Source organism: Mandrillus leucophaeus, unplaced genomic scaffold, assembly GCF_000951045.1.
Source record: "Mandrillus leucophaeus isolate KB7577 unplaced genomic scaffold, Mleu.le_1.0 Scaffold1524, whole genome shotgun sequence".
In the NCBI taxonomy this organism is placed as follows: Eukaryota; Metazoa; Chordata; class Mammalia; order Primates; family Cercopithecidae; genus Mandrillus; species Mandrillus leucophaeus.
In genome coordinates, this window is record NW_012101504.1 from 252842 (window position 1) to 263441 (window position 10600).

The following is a 10600-nucleotide window of genomic DNA, read 5'->3' on the forward strand; positions in this document are numbered from 1 at the left end:
AGTAGCCTCCAGGATATGTTGTAGCTATGACCTGTCTATACTGATAAATCAGCATATGCTATGATGTTGTTAATATTTTGAATATTACCCCCTGAGAATGCCTACAATGTAGATCCTTGTAAGGTACCTGGTAAAGTACCTACCATATTATAGACACTCAAAAAATTGTATGAATAGTATTTATAATTTTATTATTATAAGTTTGGGTTAAGTTGATCACTATAAACTTACGCCAAATAACACACCTTTCCCAGGTGAACATCTCAGTAAACTAAATTTATATGGTATGGTAGGGTGGTTTATGTAGGAACAGGAAAGTTGGAAAAAGAGGCAAGTATCTGATAAGCCATATGCAAACCTGGTATTTGTTCTTTTTTAAATGAATAGAACCATTGATATCACAGGAAAGATCATTTTTGAAATTTTTAACTCTGCACTTTTATGTAAAAATGTCAAGAATAATGACTAAGAAAAGTATTAGCTTTCCAGAGAACAGGATCTTCTTTCATGAGACTGTAAGGAGTCCCAATTGCTCAGTATGAGGACAACTTGGTTTGCATTGCATTTTTGGCAAGACCATATGTTTCAGAAAAACTTCTCTAATTCTACATGTGGATAACCACATGGCACATAGCAATTATCAAGCCATTAGTGTCTCAAAGCACTTTGTGAATGTTAACTAAAAATGATTGTATTTTATAAATGCACACACTTTGTGCATATAAACATTAAAAATAATGCAATCATATGCAATGTCTTACAATTGTGATTGTAAAGATATTTCCACTTCCAGTGCAGGAGGGAATGAATGTAAGAGCTTGCTAATTTTGTTTGATATGGTAGCAACTTTTGCCATTTGGCTTGTCTCCAGAACTATTACTTGTCAATGTTCCTAAATGTGCTACTATCACTACTGTCTAATAACAGAACATTCTGCAGCGATATGAAGCATCTAAATTGAACCAAGAAAATACATGCTGTCCTGACTTTAGAACTATTTTATTTTTTTTCTATAGAGGGGAATATAAAGAACCATTCTGAGTAATATTTGTTATTTATTTAAGTATACCTAATGGGCTACAGAGGACACTGGCAATTAAGGGCAGAGGTTTCTAATAAAGAAAATTTATTGGAACTGCTTTTCCAGTGAAAACTTACTAAATCCCACACTGCTCCCATTAACCTACATTTTTGGAACATATTTATCATTGTGAAGAGTTTTGTCTCATCCCTTATATTTTATATGGTTCATATACGAAATAAGTTTTTAGGTAGGGCCCACTCCTTTTTGAGTAGCTTTCTTCAGTCTAAACTAAAACTCAGCTACTAAGAAAAAGAATTGTTCATAAAGTCTTCAGAGTTCTTCTGGGAAGACACAACGTGAATTTGAAATAGTCATTATCATGCGAATATTTAAATCTTTTTCTTTGGTTGTCATGGTTCTGTTGCAGGGAATGTCCACTATTATCTATTAAGAAACTCACATTTAGCTATTTCACAGAATTTCAAATGACTGGTAGTCTTGACTTAAATTTACATAATTACTTTTTCTGCAAGACTCATGTTAACCTTTCACAATGGCAGGTATCTCTCTCTCTGCATCCTAAGTATTTTATAAATCTAAGTTTTATTTCTACCACACTACAGGAGTATCTTGTGGAAAAATCACAGAAAATTAAACTTGCTGAGGTATTGTTGATTTGATGTTTAATAGAAGTATATTTAAAAAACTGTCTTCAATGACTACTTTCTCATAAGTCATAGATCCCAGATTTTGTAATGCATATCATCAAATATTTTTTCTCATAATTCTTGGTAAAATGATATATTTCAGATAAGGGAGATAAGATATAGCTTATTGAGGCCAACTTGATCAGATTGCAAAAGGCAATTCAGGTACATAAATATGTGTTTCAAAGTTGTTGCTTTATAGTCAGACTAAGCATTAACAATGTGTATTTATCCAACTGTACACAGCAGGAACCGGATACAACGCACATAGGGCTAACAGCAGTGGGGGAAATCAAACAAAATCGAGGAATGATAGCATCATACTTAATGGAAAAAAATATCATTGATTTTGAGCATATGAAAGAAATTGAAGAACTAAATGTAAAACCCCAAATAAGAAAAAAAAAAATTAGAAAAAAGGAAACATGGGCATACTTCTTAAATGTATCCAAACTATAAGCCGATTAAAGATAGTTCTGCCCTAGGGTTCAGAAAATACTTTGAATTTCTGTGTGTGATACTTCTTGTCTTCAGAAATTATAGTGTATTCATCTATGATAAGGAAAGAAAATTTTAAATACATAGGTCCAATTTTGAATCACAATTGCAAAGATTTACTCTGCTTAAATACTTAGCAGATTTTTGTTTTATTATCATTAGAGACAGGGTCTCACCATGTTTCCCAGGCTGGTCTCGAACTCCTGACCTCAAGTGATACACCTGCCTTGGCCTCCCAAAGTGCTGGGATTACAGGCGTAAGCCACGGTGCCCAGCCCTTAGCAGATTTCTTTTTTTCTTTCTTTTTTTTCAGACGTAGTCTTGCTCTGTCACCCAATCTCAGCTCACTGCAACCTCTACCTTCTGGGTTCAAGCAATTCTTCTGCCTCAGCCTCCCGAGTAGCTGGGACTACAGGCACATGCTGCCACACCTGGCTAACTTTTTTTTTTTTTTGTATTTTAATAGAGATGGGGTTTCACCATGTTGCCCAGGCTGGTCTCCAACTCCTAAGCTCAGGCAATTCGCCTGCCTCAACCTCCCAAAGTGCTAGGATTACAGGTATGAGCCACCGCACCCAGCCAGCAGATATTTTTTAAAGGTACAAAATTAAAGCTAATTCCTCTCAACTATTTATTTTTGAATTCTCTTAAAGCTGCATAGCTAAGATAGTCAACTCCATCACTCAAATGGGGATTATCATTCCCATTGTAAGTATATGTGAAACAAATACAAACTTTTGTCTTTTCACATCTAAACAATGTGAAAAAAAATAGCTTGCTTCTTCATTGAAGCAAATGTCTCAACATTCTATTTATTTTGCTAATTACTGATAAAGCACTGGTAAAACAAATAATGGCATATCATTGCAATGAAAGCTTATTAAAAATAATGGACTAGATCTAGATTTCCAGTATGAAAGCAAAAGGTAGATTAACATGTATTATATGATACTAATGATTTAAACAAAGTTTAAAAAGACTCTCCTTTATATGACATTTTTCTTTGTGTGTACTAACATTTTTCTAGGAGGAAATCTAGAAATCTCTAATGAAAAGTTGGGTTGTAGATTTGGGTGGGAAAATTTTCACTTTTAAGTGTATATTCTTATGTAACATTTGATTTTTTTTTCTTTTAACCCATGTCGATGTTTACTTTTATAATTTAAAAAATGAATTTGATTTTTTGAAAGGTCATCTGGTTTTCTCAGACCTTGCTTTCTTAACACTGCCCCCAAGGATGGGAGGTTTAAAACAACAGAAACTCAACCTGAACCAGCCTACACAAAAAGCAGGAGGTATTGTCTCATTTTTTTATCTTTCATTTATGCAGCTCTCTGTGTTTTGGCTTCATTCCAACCTTTATAAGGTTGTGAAGGAGTCAGCTGTTGCAGCATTTAGGCTCCCATCCTCACGGCTTTCCCACGACGCAAAAAAAGGGCTCTTCTTCCAAGTCACAGAGGAACCCTGATGATCTTAGTTTATGTCACTTGCCAAAGCTCTGGACCAATCCCTGACATAAGCAGTGATATTAGCAAATGTGTGACATGATTACCCCAAAACCCAAGGCCAATTATTGTGGCAAAGGCAACACAACTAAATCAGAAGAGGGTAGCCTGTGTCCCAAAGAAAGGAGAGGTGCAAAACAGGCAAACACCTTAGAGCACACACATGCACACACACGCACATGGGGAAATGAGTTTAGATATTGTGATTGATAAAGTATGAGTTTATTAAAATGTGTTAAAAATCAATAGCTACTACTGATTTTGTCACTATAGGTTGTCATTCATACAATGACAACTTGTCATTATAGAATTTCTCAAACATCAGACACTAAAAATATCAGTCCCTTTTTGTAGGAAGAAATAAACAATTTTATTAACATTTAAAAAGTTCCTTACGTTCAAAAGAGTTGAGAGCAGTGGTTGAGGTATGAAGTAGGTTCTTGGCAGTATTAATGGAGAGTGGGTCCAGATTAGAGAAGAGACTTTTGTGGTAGAAAGAAGAAAAGTTAACAACCGCCAATTATGGGGCAGAGAAGAGGGATGAGTAAAAATCCCATCATACCAATGTCCTGGTAATTATTTAAAAGTCTTCACAACAAAGTGCCCAGATAAATACCAAATGCAGTAAGAGCTATTTTGTCTTGCTGCTTTGTCCTTCACTCAAGACGCTTACACTGAAATAAAACATCTTTGATTATTGTTTATTTAAAACTAGGGGATTACCGAGTAGAAGATGGCACAGGAATGCCAAACTTAGGGAGAACTGTGTAGAATAGGCAGGCAGAAGCAGGATTTGTGGTTCGGGGTTTGGTTTTTGCAAAGAGCATTTTCTATAGTAAATGCTTGATGGTACAATCAAAATGTTTTTGGAAGAAGAGTACTGAGAAAATCCCACTGGCCTACAAGGACAAGAAAAGGTGATCTAATATGGACTCTGGGTCCTGGTGCCACTATTTTCCTCAGATAGTGAGAAACTGCATTTGTAGGTATGAGTAAATTGAGGTGCTAAGAGAGATTGAAGAGAATGGAGGGCCAGCTATTAACATCTGAAAAATGTTTTTCACTGTAAGAAACATCACCACCATCATGGACAACACACATATTTTCAACACCAACAATCTGACACAGCTTCAAGATTTCTGGAATGCATTTGAATTGCCTGTTGCTTGCAACAAGGAAATTGTATCAGTCTCTGCTTTCTAATACAGCTTAGCGAATACTGGATCATAGAAATCATGGTTAATTCAATGCTTAATATTTGTTGGCCCAAAGAGAACGCAATCCTATTGGAACATACTATAATAAGTTTGTCCAGGGACTTCCCAATCTGGGGTCTAGAATCTTACCTGAAAATGACATGGTCAGTCTTTTCTGGACAAATTCTTTAAGGAACTGTTTGTTTTAGGATTTTAAAGAAAGCCAACAAAAGAAATTTTAGTCTCTCATTATTAAATATCTCCAGACTACAGTAGCTGGAATAAGAAATAATGGCTCTGTGAGTTGGGAGTGGGGGGTCTGTGTCTTCCTTAAGGGCACGATGTAGGGGATGCTGGTAGCGGCCAGGGCCATGGTTTGACCAGACCCAACAGAGGCTGTGCAAAGCATGGTGGGAACAACCCAGGATTCCCTGGTGCCCTCCCCTCTGTGCCCCAGCGGCAGGACACACCAGCGCTTGCCCAGGCTGAGGTTCAGGAGTTAATGTGGCTCCCATGGGCTGGACTCTAGGGTAAGGAAAGAAGAGTGAGCAAGGGGGAAATGCATAAGAAAGGAGGGAAAGACAAAAAGGAAGTGCGGATGGGGCCATCAGCTGCAGCTTCCCGTGCTGGGCAGGTCTGGTTAGGGGATCAAGCCTGGGGCACCCTTGGGAGGGAAACGTCTCAGGCAATTACGCCAAGTGAAATAAGCCATGTACCGAAAGACAAATACCGCAGGATCTCACTTACATGTGAAATCTAAAAAAAGCAGAACTCACAGAAGCAGAGTGGAAGAGTGAAACCAGCCCAATTGTCCCATAGAACTGACGATTAGGGTTTTTTGAATAAACAGAGAAATTCACCCTCCCTGGACTCAGAACTTGAAGCTTAACATTTGTCTTACCTGAATTCCTTCCTAAGGAAATCCACCCTCTGGCAAGGAACTGAAACTCACCAGAAAACCACATCCAGGCAGTGAGACTCCAGACCTCTCATGTGTTATGATTGCTTCCTTACCCCTTCCTACTTCCTGTTTTCCCACACATAGCTGCATTCCTCCTGTGCTATAGAAACCCCCAATTTGAGTCGGTTGGCAGAGATAGATCCATCTCTGGCTGACAGCACCTGAATTAAAAAGCCTTCTTCCTTGGCAATGTTCTTCTCAGTGACTGGCTTTCTGTGCCATGAGCAATTGAACCTAGATGGAACACCTGGCCTTCGGGTAACAGAAGGACAGGAAGTTTCAGCTAGATTGAAGGAATAAGTTCATGAGATCTATTTACAAAATGATGATCATAGCTAATAACAATGCCTTATATACTTGAAAATTGCTGAGAGTAGATTTTAAATGTTCTCAACACAAAACATGAGTATGTGTGGTAATGAATATGTCAACTGCTTGGTTTAGCCATTCCACAACATATACATATATCAAAACATCATACCGTATCCTATAAATATATGTGATGTATGATTTTTGTCAATAAAAAAAGAATCAGAAAAAAAAGACAAAATGTACAGTAGAACTAAAAAAGAAGACAACCAATGGTCATGTGAAATTGTGATGGCTCACTAATAAATCCAGGACAAAGTTATCACTATTCAAGCATAAGCTTTCCTAAGACTGCTGCAAAGACGTTTGATCTAAAGGCTTAGGTTGAGAATGTTATGGAATGAACTGCAAGGGACCCCTGTGGCTACTTTATAGAAATTCTTTGGCCCTTGTTCTACTGCTTAAGCAAGTCCATACTGTCCTGGAAATTGGCCAGGATGATTGAGACCAGAGAAAAGGAGCAAAAGAAGAAAAAATGTTGAAGAAATATTATTACATAAGGGAAACAACTGAAAAAGGATTAAAGGAATGAACAGGCTGTGTAAAATCATGTAGCTTTAGAAGGACCCACTAAAGTTTCTTCCTTGGATATTATGACAGTATTATTTAATGAAAGCAATCTAACCATAATGAAGAATCATGCTAGTTCTTACCTCAGTATTGTAGTAACTTCCAATCTTTGTGGTAGAAAAGTTTATTGATGTCTGTTGACAGTTATTTTAAATTAGCATTTATTATGCTATCAATTTTTTATAAATGAAGTAGTCATTTGCCATTTTGCAGTGTATGCATTAAAATGAAAACTTCCTGTGGAGAAATATGACTTTGGATTATTAACTCTATTTAAATAATGGCTTAAAATAAGATCCTGTTCTGGAGAAAGGAAATTTAAGAATGTCAAAGTCAGAATTATCTACTCTGAGGTGAAAATTGTCCTTTAACTCAAAGAAGTACAGTGTATTAGTCACATCTTTTACCATTATTGCTTATTTCTTATAATACAATTATTTCTGGCTTTCTCAAAGGAAAATAATATTAACCACTTCTATTTTCTGCATTTTTCTGATTTTAACTTTTGGGATGCTAGTAATTATCCAACATTCTGCATTTCAACCTAATATTATAAAGAGTTCATTTGACTATGTAGAATGCCACCTACTGCATATAGCCATTTCTGTGCTTATGAACACTGCCATTTTCTTAGACTTGTTGAGAAGAGTAAAACTAGGATTAAAGATGGCAGTAAAGATGCCAAACATTGTAGTATTTTAGAACCAGTTTATTCTTATTTATGCTTAGTAGAAATATAAAATAATTAAAATTTCTGTTTATTTCTATTACCACTTAAAAATTCCATTGTTTGTTTTAACTCATGGTAATTATATCACATTTTAAAATTGAACAAAGTAAAAATTAAAATTTCAAATTACATTTAAGAAACTCTTAAGTACAGTTAAGTCATACTGCCAAAGTGATAAAGTCTTACAATTTGGAAAAAAAAAAAAAATGTTGTGGATAGTAGTAACTGAGTGAGAAAGGTAAATTATGCCAAAATTAGAATGTGTTTTAACTAGAAGTAAGTAGTATAAGTGGAACGTTGTACTATTCAGTTAAGTTGTATGACTGGACCTTTTTACTATTAAACACAGCTTTTATGCTGGCTTAGTAAAAATAGTTTAGAAATATTCTGTTTTCTTTGATTTTTTATAGAGTACTTTGAGGAGACTTGGTATTAGTTCTTCTTTTTAAATGTTTGGTAAAGTTCAGCAGTGAAGCCATTCCTGGGCTTTTCTTTGATAGAAGAGTTTTATTAGTGATTCAATTTCCTCACTTATTATTGGTCTGCTAAAATTTTCTATTGCTTCATAATTTAATCTTGGTAGGTTGTATGTGTCCAGGAGCTTATCAATTTATATCATGTTATCAAATTTTTTGGTATATAGTTGTTCATAGTAGTCTCTTATGATCCCTTATATATCTGTGGTATCAGTTTTAATGTCTCTTTCTACACCTCGGATTTTGAGTATTTTCTCTTTTTTTGTAGTTTAGCTAAAGGTTTTTTTTTTAAAAAAAAAAAAAAAAGTTGGTTATCTTTATTAAAAACTAATTTCTCTTTTTGCCAATCTTGAATTGTTGTTTTGTGTTGTGTTGTTTTTTAGTCTCTATTTTGTTTATTTCTGCTCTGAGCTTTAATATTTGTTTCTTTCTACCAGTTTTGGGTTTAGTTTGTTCTCATTTTTCTAGTTCATTAAGATGAATTGTTAGGTTATTTATTAAAAAATCTTTCTTCTTTTCTGATGTAGGCATTTATTGCTATAAACTTTTCTCTTGGAAATGCTTTTGCTGTATCCTGTAGGTTTTGGTATGATGTGTTTCATTCTTGTTTGTTTCAAGGAAATTTTTTCTTTCCTTTTTAATATATTTGAGGATATCATGCTAAGTGAAGTAAACTACACATAGAAAGACAAATACCACATGATATCACTCATAGAATCTAAATTAAAAATTGATATCATAGAAGCAGAGAGTAAAACAATGATTATCAGAGACTGGAGAGAGGTAAGAGGAGGATGGGGAGAGGGTGGTTAATGGGTACAAAGTGATGATTAGATAGGAGGAATAAATTCTAAATTTCTATTGCACAGTAGTGTGACTATGGTTAACTGTAAAATATTGTACATTACAAAAAAGTGAGAAAAAGGGCTTTGGAATATTCTTACCACAAGAAAATGATAAATGCATGAGGCAAGGATATGCTAACTACCCTGATATGATCATTATATGACATAGGTATGTATGGAAACAAATTGTACTACATATGTATGTATAATTACATGTCAAATAAAAAGATAAATAATTTTAAAAACCACGGCTTTTATAAATGCATGGTACAATAATTTTACTCACTGTCAGTATTTAATACATAGTTTGTATTTGTCTCACCTCTTATAAGTGTTAAGTAACAAAAAAACTGTCCAATAACTTTAATTTAAAAATAAAACTAAATATTAAAATAAATATGCTTTTTTTAGAAAAAAAAAACAAATAAATACATGACTCGATGCCTCACTTAGAATTTGTTTTTTAGATATTTAAATTTCTTGCATAGGAATTGCACTAAGGTACAATTTGCTTAATGAATTTTTATTGAGATTTAATTCATTTGTTAAACTTTTGTTGAAAACCTACCTACTATATACTCTGTGCTAAATAGTAAGGATGCAAAGGAAGTAATTCATTATTTTTGTTAATTTTATAGTTTGATGGAGGAAGATCAAGCCCAGTAGATCCTCATTATTTGCAGATTCTGTATTTACAAAGTCACTTCTTTGCACTTGCAAAGGTTATTTGCAGACAAATGCAGAGTGGCAAGAAGTTGAATTGTTTGGTGCACATGTTCCCAGATGACGCTGAACAAGGCAGTGCTCTGCCTTCTGGTTTGAGCTCCCATATTGCAAACAAGTGTCTTTAACATGGTGTATCTAGTGCCATGTTTTTGCATTTTTGTGTTGTACAAAAATATTCCTAGCAGCACTATTCATAATAATAATAACAAAGAACAACACCACCGTCAATCAGAAGTGAAACTGAAAAGAAGCCTCATGGAGCCCAGAGGCCAAAAAAAAGAGCTCCTAGCAGCCAAAGCTGGAACAATTAGGCCAACATAATTAATTAACTAATGATTAAGATGACATTGGATTATATTATAACTCAAAGTTAGAATTAGAGATAATGGTTACATAACATTGTGAATACATTAAATGACATCGAGTTGTATACTTTACAATGGTTAATTTTATGTTATGTGAATTTTACCTGAAAAAAAAAAATGAAAAGAAGAAGAGGTGATTAGCATCAGGATTGGCAGCAACCCATAAAGAGCAAAATAATAATAACTCAGAGTAGCATGACATCATTCCATAGCAGTTCTTGTTTTTTATATTAAAAAAATATACTGTGGAAAATAGTGGACTTCCCAAGAATGCAGTCCCATTTATAATAGCCACAAAAAGAATAAAATACCTAGGAACACAGTTAATGAAGGAGGTGAAAGATCTCTACAAGGAGATTTACAAAAAAAACAAAACAAAAAAAAAAAAAGAAAAACTGCTGAAAGAAATTAGAGGCAACACAAATAAATGAAAAAACATCTCATGCTCATAGATGAGAAGAATCAACATCATTAAAATGGCCATACTGCCCAAAGCAATGTACAGATTTAACACCATTACTATCAAACTACCAACATCATTTTTCACAGAATTAGAAAATCATTGTAAAATTCATATGAAACCTAAAGAGAACCTGAATAGCCAAAGCAATCCTAAGCCAAAAAAAAA